We start from the raw sequence: 17847 nt of genomic DNA on the forward strand, positions 1-17847 counted from the left end.
TGTTTCAAGATGGTGGCTGTGGTAGTACCAATGAAGATATTATAAAAGACTTATTGCTAGGATTCAGAGACTGACTGGAAGTGGGGTCTCAGTGTGATGTTTGAATTACAGAACTGAATCAAGGATAACAGAATCAATAGCTGGTCAGTAGGGAAGATAATGAATTTTCTTGTAAGTCTTTTGAGTTTGATTTGTGAATGTGTCATAACATAAAGTTTCCCTCACCTCATATAGCCAAATATGGGTCTGACAGAAGGTTCATTCCTCAATTTCTTGCCCCTTTTTTCTTTTCTGTCTCTCAGTAGGAGGGCACTTTGGCTCCTGTGGTCTCATTCATATCTCTATTTGGATGGCCTTGTTCTCTCTTTCTTATTGCATAATCAGCTGCCTATAGAACATTTCTCACTTGGAAATTCTCACCCAAGAGCCCACAAATCAAACTTTTCCATGCAAAAGTATAACCACAGGGACAATTCCATCAAAGCAGGAAACCTGTAGAAGTCTTTATTGTCTGTAAGATTCTTGCATTTAAAATACAGGTAAAATATATTTTTCAGGAGAAAAAAAAACACATCTCATGGTCATATCCTAGCAAGTTTTCTAACAGTACAGAAACAGAAACAAAGCAAAAACACTGAATAAAATCTTTAGAGTAACACCCATATCGTAAGGCTACCTATGATTCTAAAATGAGAAAAGCACATTGGAATGCTTTTAAATCATGATATAAGACAGGTCTTTTAAATTCTCTCTGGTCAGAAGCCTGGCAACATGAGACACAGTAAATTCATTTTCAGTACAGAGGAAGGGCAGGGTGGGATAAAATGTGGCCATAATATCCCCAAGTAGCATTTATAACATTTTTTTTAATTGAAGGACAAGTCAAGATGTGAGTTGATACAAGTTAAATGTCATTATCCACTCTAATTTCTGCAGACATTAGAAAATTGTCTACAAAGAAGCCAGTTACACCTAATTCTGGAAGGCTGACATTTGTTCAAGCGTATCAGTTTGACTGTCACGGTTGTTCACATAGTGTTCTTGAGCTGTTTCTTTCTGTTATTTGAGTCTAAATTAGGAGACCATTCCAAGCTTCACAGTGCTTTCCTTGGATTTCCTGACTCAGGGAAAAACTAAAATTTAATGACTTACTTGGAAGGTCTCACAAAATATTAGATAGTAACATATTTTAACAATATCCTTTGCCAGTGTAGAAGAAGCAAAATAAAACAGAGAGGATCTGGAGGGAATTAGGCAATGGAGAGTAATGATCTAATTAACATCATCTGTCATTTATTCTCTGTGTTATCATCTGTTAATGATTAAGCAGGACTTCGAATGTGGCTTCTTGCTGCAAATAGTTGAGTTTTGTTTTGTTTTGTTTTTTTCAGCCTGGCATGGTAAGAAGAAAAACACAGTTTGGCTTATAAAAGGCCAGCATGGTTAATATAGAGTTGGTATTAGTTTTATCTGCAAAATTATTTTTTGAAGAAATGATGACTTCCAAAATTATCTACAAATTTGATGTAATGTTTTCTTAATGTTTTCATATCAGTGCCTGCTAATCAGTAGTAGAGTCAGAAAAAAACCCCTATTTTTGAAGTTATATTTGAAGAACTGAAGTGATTGTAATAGGAAGATCCTTTCCTTAGATGTGACCAATACGCTTCCTACAAAATGGAGCTTTTCCTATAGCTCTGTCTGTAACTTTTTGTTCTTTTTTTCTTCTTCCTACAAATGTGGGAAATCTGGAAGAATTACTTCAACTCTATGAATCCTGGAGGGAGCTCACCATGATGTTTTTGTGAATGAAGCCTCTCCGATACCTAGCTGGTTTCAGATGTGGATATTCTTCAGTGCTGGTGATTTTAATATTCCAAACCTTCTTCCAGGCCTCGTAAAGCTGAACGTGGACAGGGTAGACACCAGAATGGTGAGGGGCCACTGCATAGCCCATGTCAGTAGGAATGCCGTGCTCCTAAGACCAAACAAACTCATTAGAATGTGCGAAGATTTGTCTTGATCATATTTTCACCCCAGAATTTTGAAATGTGTTATAAATACAATTGTTTAAATCCATCATTACTAATTAGTTTGTAAAACTAGAGTGATAAATGAAGACCTCTAGACTTCAAGAAGCTTGGTAACCATTTCACCAGTCTTGATCTTGATATATGTGTTTGAGAGGTGATGTGAACGCCACTCAACACATCCTTGTCAGAGCCACTTGTTTTTATTCTATTGCTCACAATTTCAACAAATTGAATAATAAACACTTGCTACAAACATATTCATCATTTTCCTAAGAATAAAACTATTTATTAGAGTAATAGTGAACCTTCCACGTTCACCAGACACAGGGTTTTATTTTGTATGCTGCAGTTTCTACCAAGTTTGTCACATTCCTATTGGTCCCTCAGCCTGTGAGCCTATAACAGACAATGTTGTCTCAAGAGAAGACACTTTTAGTTAAGTAATGTAGAAAATTCTATAGAGCAATTTGTTTTGAAATAAAAGTCTTCATAGTGAAAATAGAGGGTACCAAAAGAGCCAAATAACCTGGGAAATTAGTATACTTGAAATCAAACTTTAGTGTATAAAATAAGTTCATTTAAAAAAGTTTCAAATTTACAAATATAGAAACACTGCAATCATGAAGTAACCCATCATGCATCACAATGCTTCTTTTTTCAATTGGTCCTGCTCAAGTTCTGTCCATTCCCAAAATAAATCTACATGAACTCTGGATTATTTTGGAAGGGGCTTGGGACAACTTAGTATAGTTGTAATTTTTCTTCTCTGCTTGAAGTGGTCATTAGTCCTTATTCATTGCTCTTTGGCATAGAGGAAAATAACTCAAGCATAAACAATGAAACATGTTTTTTAGAAAAAGAACTCCTACAGTTTCAGTGTTGACATATTTGTCTTTCCTGAATGGGTTTTTAATTTTTCTGTTTGTATTTTTCAATTGTTTGATAGTTTTCAAAGGTTCCACTTTAATAAGCTTCCCTTGAAGCTTTCTTCATGCCACAGAGCAATTTCACATACAGAGAACCATAACATCAGGCTGTTAAGTGGATTGAGCTACAGCAATGTGTTACAAATATATATTGAAAAAGTTAAAGAGGTGTGGCTAGCTTTGTTTTACAACCAAAATAATAACAAAAAGGGAAAGGAAGGATGTGATGCACTGGAACACAGAGCTATCTTCAACAAAGATTTCATTTTTTTTTCCAAAACTGGAGAACAGGAGGGCAAAACAGGTCCTGTCTGGGCGGTTGGCACCAGTGGGAAGGAGGGATGTAGGGAAAGGGTGTGTGAGGGTGAATATGGTGCAAATACTTGGTACATATGTATGAAATGCAAAAATGAGACCTGCTGAAACTGTTCCAGGAATGGGGGGAAGGGAAATAAAGGAGAATGGTGAAGGGGGTGAATTCAAGTATGGTATTTGATATATTGTAAGAACTTTTGTAAATGTCACAATGTACCCCCATCCAGCACACCAATAAAAAAAGGTTTTAAAAGAAAAAATGAACAATCACAAGAATTTTTTGAGGAGTATGGGAAAAAGCAAGGATAAAATTCACAATGACTAGAGCTACATCATACAATTCAAATGCCTGCAAATTTGTAAAAACCTATATTGATCAAGAGCTCAAGGTAGTTATAAATGCCTATAAGTAGTCAGTATCTTCAGGAACCCGATATAATAAAAAGATACTTTAGCAGCAACATTTCCCTTGTTTTGAAGTGCTAAACAATATTCCCCAACTAATATACATACTGTTTTTGGTTTTCCTTCTAGCTGTTGGCAGTAAAGTCTCATCCTTTATTGGTGTGCTGGTACAGTGTGGTGAGTGGTGGAAAACTCCACCCCTGGACTCAGACATATCTGGCTATTTCACTCTCATTTACTATCTATGTGGCATTTGGCAAATGACCTTTGACCTAAGTATGACCTCTGACCTAAGTATGACCTCATGCTTTAGTTTCTAAAATGCTAGATAGAAGAGTACTTACCCCAGAGGGTTCAGAGGTAATTAAATAAGACAGGGAACACATTTAGTGGGGTTCCTGAAATGTGACACACAATCAACAAATGCTCTTTATTATTGTCATCATTACTATCTTCCCTCCATTGCTCTTTATTTTTATTTTTCTGGCAGTACTGGAGTGAGCTCAGGACTTTGTGCTTGGTTGGCAGGGGTTTTAATACTTGAGCAATATCTCCAGCCTTTTTTTGCTTAAGTTATTTTTCAGATAAGGTCTAATGTTTTTGCCTGGGCTGGCCTTGAACCATAATCCTCTTGATCTCCACCTCCTGAATAGCTGGGATCACAGATGTGAGCCACTGTTTCTAGCAACTCCATTGTTTTTATGTGCTGTGATCCATTACTCAACCATAACACAGATATTATGAAACTTCTGGGACACCCTTTTCCTTTGTCAAAAGAGATAGACTATTTTTTATATATTCAATAGATTTTGAAATTTTCTCTCATGGGCTTCTGGGGTAAATAATGACTCCTACCCCACTACCTTTTCCTGGGCATGTTTCCCTCTTGAGCCATTCAGATACTCTCAACATGTAGTTCCAGCATGTGAATCACTGAGAGTTACTCTTTTTAATGAGTTTTGGATAAAGGATACATGCATCTGATCCCCTAAATTTGCATACTAGAGAGAACATCTGAAATCTTATTATATAGAAAAGTTTAGGCTAACATTGTGGGTAGTATGTTCTGGGAAGGCAGATTCCCATGTTCTGGAAGGTTAGCCATAATGCTGGGTAATAATAATAGCTAAGTACATAATGTTAATAATAGCTGACTAAGTACATAATGTTCAGCAATCTGTGGCAGAAAGTCTAAAATACTTTCTTAGGCATCTTAACTTAAAATTTAATTTTCATTATGTTTTTCATTGACTCTAGATTGAAAATAGCATCTTAGATCAACAAGCTCTGTGATCTATGTCAAGAGTTTCCTAGTGAAAGAAAACATGGACCAAAAAGATTGGGAAAATGGCTATGCTACCATAAAATGTAAGTTAAACACTTAGAACACAAGTGAGATTTACTAGTCTCAAAACTGGATTCTTGATCTCCATGTCTTAGCCCTGGCCCCTGCCCCTCACCCCTGCTCTTTCTTCATGGTTCTGCCATGCCATTAAATGACACTATCAACTACTAACCAACCAGATTCTATGTCAAAAAAGATAGCATGAGCTGGATGTGGTGGCACATGCCTATAATTTCAGCTACTTGGGAGGCAGAGATTTGGAGGATTGCAGTTTGATGCCAGCCTGAGCAAAAAGCTAGTGAGACTCCCATTTGAAAAATGTGCCAGGTGTGGTAGCACATATGTGTAATCCCAGCTATGAGGGAGGCATAGGTACGGGGACTGTGGTCTGAGGCCAACCCTGGACAAACAGTGCAAGACTCTCTTAAAAAAATAAATAAAGCAAAAGTGGTTTGGTACCCACCTAACAAGCAAGGTCCAGAGTTCAAACCCCAATACCACCTCCAAAATATAGATGTTATTTTTGACATTTCCTGTGTCCTCATTCTCTCTTAAATCCAGTCCAGTCCATTATCACATCCTATCAGTACCACCTTCAGTACATATCTTAAATTTATCCACTTTTCTCTAATTCTACCACCTTCATCACCTTAGTCCCATCTATCTTATCTCATAGCCTTTTGACATGGGATTCTAATATCCTACCAATTTCTTTCCTTGCCTGTTTCCAATTCATTCCCTACCTAGTAGCCAAAGAAATATTTTAAAGACACAAATATGGCCATGTGATCAAAATCCTTCCAAGGAGCTGGACATGGTGGTGCACACCTACAATCCCAGCACCAGAAAGCAGAGGCAAGAGAATTTTGAGTTTGAGGCCAGCTTGGGCTACATAGTGAAAAACCGCCTCAAAAAATATTTTCATGATTTACCCTTGTATTTAAAATGAAAAATTCCTAGCATGGTCACAAGCTATGCAGGATATGACCCTTGGTTCTTAAATCTAGCCTCATTTTGAGTCACCCTCTTCCTTTCACTGCGCTTAGTCACCTTGACCTATTCCCGAAACTCATCACATTCATTTCTACCTCAGTATCTTCCCATGTGGGGCTTTCTCAGCCTAGGGAGTTCCTACTGCATCTCTTTACCTGAATAAGGCTGCAGTCTGTTTTAGGTAATTTATCCTGTCATATATTCAGAGAAGTCTTTACTGACAAGTCCCCAAATCAATGAAGTGCAGGTTAAGACTTGTCTCCATTTGTCTCCACTTGTTTTTCATGGCACATGGCATAGTTTTATAATTAGTTATCTACTTCCTCTCTTCCACTTTAAACAAGTCCCATGGAGTCTGGGTTCTGATTTATTCCCTGTTCTCTGCTCAGTGCCCAGTCTACAGCAAGCATGTGACAGGTACTGGTGACCAAGTGTGCAGACCAATTCTGACCACTTTCCTCTCACTTAAATTCTTACTTTCTCAATTTTCTCAGGGAAGTTACCAGTTAGCAGATGTGTGGCAACTCACAGGGAAATTTTAATACCTATATAAGTAATACTCAAGAAAATGTTTGAGGCTTCAGTTAAAATTATTATTTCAGTGCCACACAGACATATCTATTATCTTGAAATTTTATACTTAATTGCACTGTATAAAATATGAAATTATGAGATTTTACTAAATTATCATTTCCAAGTAGACACTGTGGAGACAATACAATTGAATAAGCAAAAAGCAATGCTGTAGCCCTTAGAAAAATTCCCCTAAAAACTCAAAGAGAAAAGAAAAAAATTAGCATTCAGGTATTTGAGCAACACAATTAATGCCATCACTGAGGAAATCATTGTTTATTACTATCTTTAATTGTATTTATTTACCTAAACTCTTGCTAGTAATTAAGAATGGTATTTTACTTTTAATGTTTATCTCTAGCTCAATCTTTTCAAACAGAAGAAACTTTTTAATTCTCATTAATGACTAGAAGACCCATTGCTTCTTTCCATATTTCACAGATTGGCAAGTATGAAAACTAATGTAATTAAAACCCCCACAATGATACCAAGTTAAACGGATATTCTGCAATCTACAGAGAAAAAAATGTAAAGCTTCATTACAACATAATTTAGCAATACTTCTAAATGCTTTTGTGTATTTCATTTTGGTTGGAATGTCCCATTTTCTCAGTATATGAAAGTTCATGCTTTGGTTAACTATTCCACAGTATTCGGAAATTACATTTACAATTTATATGAGTTTAAGATAAAGCTTTTCTCTATTTACGTTTGGTATTTTGAAGTTGTTGCTAGAAAAAGGAAACTTGTTTGCTTTGACTTTTTAAGTGGCTTCTTTAAGAACTGAGGCTATTTAAGACATTTTTTCCAGATGATAAGAGCATATTCAGAAAAATGAGATTAGAACCTTTTAACAAAAAAGGTGTATTCACACACATACACATATTTGTCACATATTTATAAATGAATATATGTTGTGTATATATATATATATACACACAATACATATATAATATATACAAAGAAAACAAGTTTATGAAACTATTTCCTTGAATATGAGAAGCATTTTAAAACTTGTAAAGGCAATTTGTTTTCCTAATATAAAACTGATGGCCCATACAAAAATTTCAGCTCATGAGAACCTGTGGGGCCTCTGGCACCTGGGGGTGGAGTCCTGGAGTAGCAACTATGACTGAGGAGAAGTGAGGAAAGGCAGTGACTGCTGGCCAGGTGGATCATGGAAAGTAAACTCAACAAAACCTAGCATAAAACCAGGAAAGCCAGGATTTATCTCCAGGCTAGAGAATTAAGGTTTGCTAACAGTTTACATGCTAAGACTGTTAAATATTAGAATAATTCTTGTTGTTATTGCTTTGTAATATAGTTTGAAGTCAGGTATTGTGATAACTCCTGCATTCTTCTTTTGACTGAGTATTGCCTTGGCTATTCGTGGCCTCTTGTGTTTACATATAAATTTCACAGTAGATTTTTCAATCTCTTTAATGAATGTCATTGGAATTTTGATGGGAATTGCATTAAAAATGTAGATTACTTTTGGGAGTATAGACATTTTTACTATGTTGATTCTACGAATCCATGAGCATGGGAGATCTCTCCACTTTCTATAGTCTTCCTCAATCTCTTTCTTCAGAAGTGTATAGTTTTCCTTGTAGAGTTCTTTCACATCTTTTGTTAGGTTTACACCTAGGTATTTGATTTTTTTGAGGCTATTGTAAATGGAATTGTTTTTATACATTCTTTTTCCGTTTGCTCATTGTTAGTGTATAGAAATGCTAATGATTTTTCTATGTTGATTTTATATCCTGCTACTTTGCTATAGCTATTGATGATGTCTAGAAGCTTCTGAGTAGAGTTTTTTGGGTCTTTAAGGTATAGGATCATGTCATCTGCAAATAGGGATATTTTGACAGTTTCTTTACCTATTTGTATTCCTTTTATTCCTTCTTCTTGCCTAATTGCTCTGGCTAGGAATTCCAGTACTATGTTGAATAGGAGTGGAGATAGTTACAAAGCAATAACAATAAAAACAGCATGGTACTGGCACAAAAACATACATGAAGACCAGTGGAACCGAATAGAGGACCCAGATATGAAGCCACACAACTATAACCAACTTATCTTTGACAAAGGAGCTAAAAATATATGATGGAGAAATAGCAGCCTCTTCAACAAAAACTACTGGGAAAACTGGTTAGCAGTCTGCAAAAAACTGAAACTAGATCCATGTATATCACCCTATACCAAGATTAACTCAAAATGGATCAAGGATCTTAATATCAGACCACAAACTCTTAAATTGATACAGGAAAGAGTAGGAAATACTGTGGAGTTAGTAGGTATAGGTAAGAACTTTCTCAATGAAACCCCAGCAGCACAGCAACTAAGAGATAGCATAGATAAATGGGACCTCATAAAACTAAAAAGCTTCTGTTCATCAAAAGAAATGGTCTCTAAACTGAAGAGAACACCCACAGAGTGGGAGAAAATATTTGCCAACTATACATCAGACAAAGGACTGATAACCAGAATATATAGGGAACTTAAAAAACTAAATTCTCCCAAAACTAATGAACCAATAAAGAAATGGGCACGTGAACTAAACAGAACTTTCTCAAAAGAAGAAATTCAAATGGCCAGAAAACACATGAAAAAATGCTCACCATCTCTAGCAATAAAGGAAATGCAAATTAAAACCACGCTAAGATTCCACCTCACCCCTGTTAGAATAGCCATCATCAGCAACACCAACAACAACAGGTGTTGGCGAGGATACGGGGAAAAAGGAACCCTCTTACACTGTTGGTGGGAATGTAGACTAGTACAACCACTCTGGAAAAAAATTTGGAGGCTACTTAAAAAGCTAGACATGGATCTACCATTTGATCCAGTAATACCACTCTTGGGGATATACCCAAAAGACTGTGACACAGGTTACTCCAGAGGCTCCTGCACACCCATGTTTATTGCGACACTATTCACAATAGCCAAGTTATGGAAACAGCCAAGATGCCCCACCACTGACGAATGGATTAAGAAAATGTGGTATCTATACACAATGGAATTCTATGCAGCCATGAAGAACGAAATGTTATCATTCGCTGGTAAATGGATGGAATTGGAGAACATCATTCTGAGTGAGGTTAGCCTGGCTCAAAAGACCAAAAATCATATTTTCTCCCTCATATGTGGACATTAGATCAAGGGCAAACACAACAAGGGGATTGGACTATGAGCACATGATAAAAGCGAGAGAACACAAGGAAGGGGTGAGGATAGGTAAGACACCTAAAAAACTAGCTAGCATTTGTTGCCCTTAACGCAGAAAAACTAAAGCAGATACCTTAAAGCAACTGAGGCCAATAGAAAAAGGGGAACAGGTACTAGAGAAAAGGTTAGATCAAAAAGAATTAACCTAGAAGGTAACACCCATGCACAGGAAATCAATGTGAGTCAATGCCCTGTATAGCTATCCTTATCTCAACCAGCAAAAACCCTTGTTCCTTCCTATTATTGCTTCTACTCTCTCTACAACAAAATTAGAAATAAGGGCAAAATAGTTTCTGCTGGGTATTGGGGGGGGAGAGGGAGGGGGCGGAATGGGTGGTAAGGGAGGGGGTGGGGGCAGGGGGGAGAAATGATCCAAGCCTTGTATGCACATATGAATAATAAAAGAAAAATGAAAAAAAAATAGAATAATTCTTGTGACAAATAATGGGATGTCTGGTATAGTATGAAATTTAAAATCCTGAAAGATATAAGTAGCAAAAGAATTGGATTTTTTTCTTTCAATTGTGAAATAAAGGAATTATAGAAGTAATCACTAAGGTTCAGATTTAAAATTCTGTTTTAAGCCAGGAATAGAGGTAGATGCCTGTAATCTAGTACTCTGGACCCTGAGGTAGAAGGATCCTGAGATCAAGGACAGTCTGATACATAGTGAGATCCTATGTCAAAAATAAATTAAAAGATAAGGTTCTATGTTTCTTTGATATTATCTTTGTAGTTTTGGAAATAATCTCATATTCAGCTGCCAAATCTGAATATACTATTTATAATCTATGACTTAATCTGAAACTAATAGGTGCAGTTTTCTTTCTACATATTTAAGGAAGTAATAACCTCCTAAAATGTGATAGTGACTTGATAAAAAAATTGGCTAATATTTGTAGATTTGGTTACCGAATATCTCTCAGTTTTCTTATGTGACGCTTTTAAATTCATACTGTAAATTTCTGTCTTTTGGTTGGTATGTGAAAAAGCCTTCTGTAACGGTCATGTTATTTTTAATACATTTAGTTTAAGGGTTTAAAATCATCTTCTCTTGGCAGTTATTGTGTAATAAAGAATTCAGTTGCTCTTCCTCATTCCTGGTCCTAGAAAGAAACCTTAAATCCTTGGAATTTCCCAAGTAACAGGAACGTCTTTGTTATTAGTGATAAGCCTGTGCGACCATATGTGTTTTTATACTAACAAGAGGACTTAGGATGAGATTTGGTCACATCAGAAAGACCAACCGTGTAATTAGACAGTTGGGGTATCGAGGAAGTGATATCAGTCTGACCTCTGAGGAAAGAAGAGCTAGAGAATGATTTCAATCACATAGCCAATGAGTCAATCAGTCACACCTTTGTTATGAACTCAGTGGCTTGTATATATAATCCTGGCTGCTTGGGGGGCTGAGATCAGGAGGATCATAGTTTGAGGCCAGCCCCGGCAAAAAGTTAGCAAGATACTATCACAATCAGCAGCTGGAAGCAGTGGTGTGCACCTGTCATCCTAAGCTATGTTGGAGGCTGAGGTCATGGTTCCAGGGTAGCCCAGGGAACAAAGTCTGAAGGGCCCATCGTGATGGAAAAAAAGTTGAGTGTAGTAACATATACCTCACAAAAATCAAGACACTATCTCCAAAATAACCAGAGCAAAAAAGGATGGGCATACAGCTCAAGCAGTAGAGCACCTTCTTAGCAAGTGCAAAGCTCCGAGTTCAAATTTGCAAAACCAAAACAAAACCCTCCTGAATTTGAGGCTTAACTGAGCTTTGAACTTCCCTGGTTGGTGATATATTCATATGGTTCCAGAAGCCTCAGTAAGGAAATGCTCTTTGTCTTACAGTTTGGTTAATATGAAGCATGCTTACAGTAACAAAGTCTTTGGACAAAGGTATTAATAATGTGCTCTTGTGAAATAGAATAGCATTATGGTAACTTGTAAAACAGAACTGAGACCTTATCTTCTGAAGTTACTTATTTCTGAGTGTATAATCTTCAATTAATTATATAATGAAAAAAGAATCTCATTCTTTCTATATTCAAAGATAGCCAAGTCCATGACAACTAAATAATCAGTGCATCAGGTGTCCTAGAGTTAGAGAATAGCTCAGCAGCAGGAAGAAAGCAGAGTTCAGGAGTGTTGGACTCAATCAAAGTGCTGCACTTCACAGATCATAGGATCTTGGACAGGTTGTGTAACTTCATCAAGTTTCTAGTTTCTCACTTACCAAGCAGGGGTAATGTAAATAATTATTTCAAATATTGTAGACAAAGAAAGATATACCAAAAACAAGATAGTAGTTGTGTCATTGAATGTTCTTTCACTCAGTTACCATTATTGTCTCTCCCTTTGAAACAACAAATAAAATATGTAAATAAAAGTAAACCTAGAATACTTCCACCATACTTTTGGATCAAACAACTCATAATTCTTATTTAAGGGTGAATGTTCCTAAAAGATATACTATTATGATTAAATTTATCTAAAAAAGCTTTTATTCACAGTACAAAATTCTTCTGGCAAAAGTAATAAACATTATGTATAAAATGGGAGGTAATGAACATCCCTAGTATACCATACATTTGATAAAGCTATAGAAATGATATCTGCAAAAACCCTTCCTTGAGACCTGATATTCCCTTTCAAATACTCCTGCAAGTGAGTGGTTGAATTCTTGAATGAGTTTGAATGGTATTTAATAAGCAAATGCATGAGCACATTCCAGAAACAAGAGTTAAGCTAAGAATTCAGTAGTAATACTGAAAAGAGTCACAAAATGTGCATACACTCTGCTTTGACCTTCATTTTCACTTGTCAGATAAAAGTTATTTGGGGTGAAGTGACAGATTTGCTCCCACTCTTCCCTAATAACTATGTAATTTATGTTAGGTCCGTTTCCATTTAACAGGGCATGGTGTTTTCTTCTCTGAGAGTTCGCTTCAGAAATTTTGAAGAGCCATCATATATTTGTCAAGTGCCTCATAAGTAAACACACCACTAACGGATGCACTTTTTGAGAATACTCAAAAGAATGATGTAAACACTTGTACTTTGCACAGGCTAAGTTGATTGTGTTTTGAATTGCTAGGATTTATTCAAGTAAACACAAGAAGAGAAAAGCAAAAAAGAAATTTATGAAGATTTACTTTTTATAGCATGGTGACATAACTGAAAACTATCTGGAGACACAGTGGGGGAATTAGCGGGTTTACTTGTGTAGCTTTCTTAGAATTTGAAGCAATGAATTTTATTTGGGCCTTTGGGGTCTCTCAGAGTTAATAAAGCTGTAAACAATCTAGTGGCAGCCTCAAATTCTCAGAGTACTTTGATACACATTTCATCTTTCTGAAAATATACAAGGTTGATTAAACAAGGAATCTGTAAGTCTGCATAGCACTAATGTGAATTGAAGTTTGATATTCCTGAGAGAATGGAAATATTGGTGATGATGTTTGTTTGTTATAACCATTGCTTACCCTCCAGTATGTGTAATAATCACCAGGATAGTAATGCTTGAGGTGGTGCTTGTACAAACACAAGAAATTATATAAATCACACATAGTTATTTATTTAAGATAAAAACATTATAAAATGTTGTACTATAATACCCTGAATTTGTCTTAAAGTGTACCATGTTAGAGAAGTAATATCATTCTTATGAGGTTTGTTTAACAGCAATTGGTAGCAATAGGATAGAGGCTTTCAAATAGACCAACTATGGTGGTGACATGGGTGATGGAGCTTGACTTACAGGAATAAATCCCTTGTCCAGCCTCCACTGGCTATTCAATCTTAGGAAAATTACATAAGTACTCTAAGGATGTGTGGAAAGAAGTAAACACAATGTCTAATACTTAGAATTCCACAATTTCTCTTTCTATACTTTCGTAGGAGAGGCAAGAATCTTGCTTATTGAAATGCAAGTTTCTATTGCAAGTAAGGAAGACAGAATTATAGAATTTTGAGCTTTACAACATTCCCCGATCTGATCATAAATTCAAGGGAAAGAATGGGGAACTAGGGAGATGAGTCTGGAGGCTGCTATTGTGATCCAGGTGTGGGATAAAACATTTGCAAGTGAAGTGGGGGTGAAGATTTTTAATAAGGAATATAAAATGATAAAAAGAAAGAAGTGATAGAAATCATGGAATGACTGGGAACATGGAATGGGTGACATGAAAATTCGAAGTTGACCCAAGATTAGCACCTGTACAGGATCTACTCTTATTTCTCCTGTGCCACAACTTACATCTCTGCTGTGTTCATAACCACTTCTCAGAAAACAAATGGCCCCTCCATTTTAGGTAAATGTAAAGATGGAAAGAACAATCAAAATTCAGGAGCAGCACACATGGCTCTGGAAATAGACCTTCCCCCAGCCCCGCACTGACTCCAGCCCACAAGTAAGAATTTATAGGAGGATTCAAGAAGGCTTTTAATTCACTTCATGTCCACATAAATTTGGGCAGCAAGGGACTATTTTCATATAGCACATTTGTTAAATTTATCTCTCTTTTTACAAAACCAGTTTAAGTCACCAGAAACATGAGGCTCGAGATGAAATGTAGCATTTCTGTTTGAGGAAAAAGGGAAAGGAATTGAGGAATACTTTTCTACAGTATCTTGTTAGGAATTTCTATGAAATCTTCCCATAGAATAAATAACAGGGCAATATGAAGAAAAATTTATAAAGAAAAGGATTCTAAGTCCTTGGTGATAATTAAAAGCACTTTCAAAAATCCAGTAATGTATCAAGATGAGAAGAAATTCTGTGCCACTGTAGATAAAGGTGGGGGAAGGGTGTTTTTACATAGGTGAAATGCAGAGATTTTAAAGAAAAAGCAGCAGTTCATGTTTCCAAAGTTTGAAATAAGTATGCACAGATAGAACAAGTTAGACTCAGGCCTCAGTGTTATTAACTAATTAATTTTTGGGGGCAGTATTGAGGTTTGAACTTAGGGCCTCATGCTAGGCAGGTGCTCTACCAGTTGAGGCATTCTGCCTGCCTTCTCAATGTTACTTTTGACCTGTTCCCTTTTGCTTCCTCATTCTCTGTCAAATAAAAAGCCCCACCGAATCTATTTCAAACCCACATCCACTGATTACTTTTGAGTAATACAGTTTGTCTGCTTTTCCCTATTGTTCCTTGCTTGTCTCCATCCTTATCACTCCATTCTAACGTTGTGGAATTTTATCATCTATGTGGAAGCATTAGCACTCTGGGGAGGAGACGACAGTGTCACCTTAGAGTTCAAAATACTTAAAAAATACTTAATTCTGGGATTGGCAGAGTGGCTGATGTGGTAGAGCACCTACCTAGTAAGCATGAGAGCCTAAATTCAAACCCCAGTGCCAACAACAACAACAAAAATCTAATTCTGAAAACAATTAGACATGATCTTTCAATTTAGGAACATAGATTTTAAAATATTTTGGCAAACAAATAGTTGTAAAACAATTGCTACTAATAAGTGGAATGCAGCTAAAAGAAGTAATTTCTTCTAAAGATTACAATTATTTGAAAAAAGGAGAAAACAAGTAACTGATAATATAAGGGAATGCTAAGGAGAATAAATACCAGAACAAATTAATTTTCCAGAAATTGCTAACTGAAAATATCTCTGATCAGCTGGAAATAAATTTGCCATATTCACACAAGTGAAGGGGGAGATTTGAAATACTTTGATGATAGAGTAAAACAGTAGAATATCTGCTTACCTATTCTACTTCTACTTTATCAAAGAAAACAAGATATTTATGATGAGTTAAGCATAAAATTAGATGAAGAGGTAATGATATAAACCAAAGTAATTACAAATTATTTTAAAATTTCCAGGCTTTTGCTTGGGCTGGCCTGGATCACGATTGTTCCATGCATGGCTGGAATGACAGGTGTGGCCACTATGCTGTCTTATTGTTTGAGATGGGGTCTAGCTAACTTTTTGCCTAGGCTGGCCTCAAATTGTGTTCCTCTCCACCTCCCAAGTGACTGGGTTTACAAGTCTGAGTGACCATGCCCTGCTAAGCATGTAGGTTTGATACGAAAATACTTTCATTAATCGTAAAGAAAGCAAATAAGAAGATTCATGAGTTGAAAATATGCCAAACTTTAAAAAAAAAAACAACATAAAAAGAGAAGAATGATAGGATTCTGGAGTCTGTAAATCAATGAGCCTAAAGTCAAACCCATAAAACTTAAGATTGCTAAAGAACTGATTGAGAAGTAATAAAGAAGACAGCAATAACTTTGAGGAACTATTATATTTATTACCTTATCATTTTCTTCCTTTATTTGGGGGGCAGTAGTGGGGTTTGAACTCAGAGCCTTGTGCTTGCTTGGCAGGTGCTCTACCACTTGAGTCATACCCCAGCCCTCTTTTTTTTCTTTTTTGCTTAAGTTACTTTTTACATAGGGTCTTTCACCTTTTGCCCAGGCCAGCCTGGACCATGATCCTCCTATCTATGTCTCCAGGTGCCTGGGATTACATAAACTGGGCACCACACCTGGCCCAGGTGATTAATGGTTGTGGGGAGGTCTTGCTAACTTTTTGCCCAGGTTGGCCTCAATCATGATGTTCTTGATCTTTGCTTCCTAAGTAGCTGAGATTGCAGGTGTGAGTCATCATGCCCAGCCCCTAAACATTCCTTTTAAAATAGTTCTAAAGTGGTATCAGAAAAATGTCATGCACATCTTCATTCCTGATTTTATAAAGGCTCCCTGTGACATTTTGTGTTATCCTTATGGATATTAGTTGAATTAAACAAATTTGCAGTTGATATAGCAACTATTTTGAAATAATGGTGATTACTGGATCTATATTAATTTGGAATAAAGACTGTTGCCCTCTACAAATCTCTAACCATGATATGCTCAGTTTTACCAATAATGATAAAAATGCAAAAATCATAAAAAATAGGAAGGACACAGAGCTAGGAAATATATAAAGACTGTTATATAACAATCTTTATTGGGATATTTACATACTGTAACACTGAATATAGAACAAATATGAAACAATAAAGTGCCAGTTGTAATCTCAAGACTTGCATTTAGTTAGCAAAATCAATTGAACAAAAAAATTAATACCAGAAGGCTTAATAAAGAGCTCATTGTCAGAGATCTGGCAGGCACAGTTATGATGCAATGGCTTAAAAATTTAATGTGATATTTGGCTACATTAGTGGAAGTAAAGTACAAATGAAAATAAAAAGTATTTTGCTGTTTTCTGCTCTCCTAAGACCATCAGACTTCATTGGCGCAACATATATTGGGAAGAAGGACAAGTTACAAATGGTACAAGTATGGCAACTGGGATGATGAGAAGTTTGAAAATCAGTTGCTTCAAGATACAAAACCTGGAGTGAAGCATCTTTAAATGTATCAATCATGTCTTTTTATTTTCTGCTGATTTGATATCCGGGACCTACTGATCCTGGAGAGATTCTTGCTCTAGCTACTTCTTGGAGATAACATAGTCTTCTTGCCTGACTGCACACTCTTCAAATGCAAATCAACCAATCCAGAGCTTCTACCTCAGCCACCAATTATTTCCCTGCTCTAATCACCCCAGGGTCATGGACCAGGCAACTAAGACACCTCAGAGCCCATTGAAAGCATTCAAAGTAGCTGACCTTAAGCTGCTTTCCCTGCATTTGCCTTCCCTTCCCTCCAGAAACCACATTTTTGCCTTGTTTCCTCTGCCTCCTGACCAACTCCAGTGCCTCTCCAGGTAGCCCTACATAATACTACATGCCTCTTTCTCTGGGGAACTGCCAATAGCAAACCATCTTTTCAATGTTAGTCATTTCCTGCCTGTTGGATCATCCAAATGATAACAAAAAAGTGCATTTTAAGATCATAATGAATAGAATTTTAAGAGCTTGAAGAAATATTTATTTATTTTCATCTAATAATCATTTATTGAATACCTACTAGATGTCAAGTATCATTCTTCCTAGAAGCTTATTTAAATTTAATTTGCTGCTCTTTTGTGATTTCCTTCATGATTACACTGATTCTAGTTCT

At 36.3% G+C, this 17847-nt stretch overlaps 1 long non-coding RNA gene and 1 pseudogene across 1 annotated transcript in view; one reads left to right on the forward strand and one right to left on the reverse strand.

Annotated features, from left to right (window-relative positions):
- LOC141410921 (uncharacterized) overlaps positions 1-4139 on the forward strand; it is a 45621-nt gene extending 41482 nt beyond the window's left edge. The window contains exon 5 of the long non-coding RNA XR_012435723.1: positions 3809-4139. This is a non-coding gene — a long non-coding RNA (uncharacterized lncRNA). The remainder of the gene's footprint in view (positions 1-3808) is intronic.
- Positions 1-17847, reverse strand: part of LOC141410919 (bifunctional heparan sulfate N-deacetylase/N-sulfotransferase 3-like) — a 162605-nt pseudogene that overhangs the window by 78404 nt on the left and 66354 nt on the right.

The sequence above is a fragment of the Castor canadensis genome, chromosome 9 (assembly GCF_047511655.1).
Source record: "Castor canadensis chromosome 9, mCasCan1.hap1v2, whole genome shotgun sequence".
Classification (NCBI taxonomy): domain Eukaryota; kingdom Metazoa; phylum Chordata; class Mammalia; order Rodentia; family Castoridae; genus Castor; species Castor canadensis.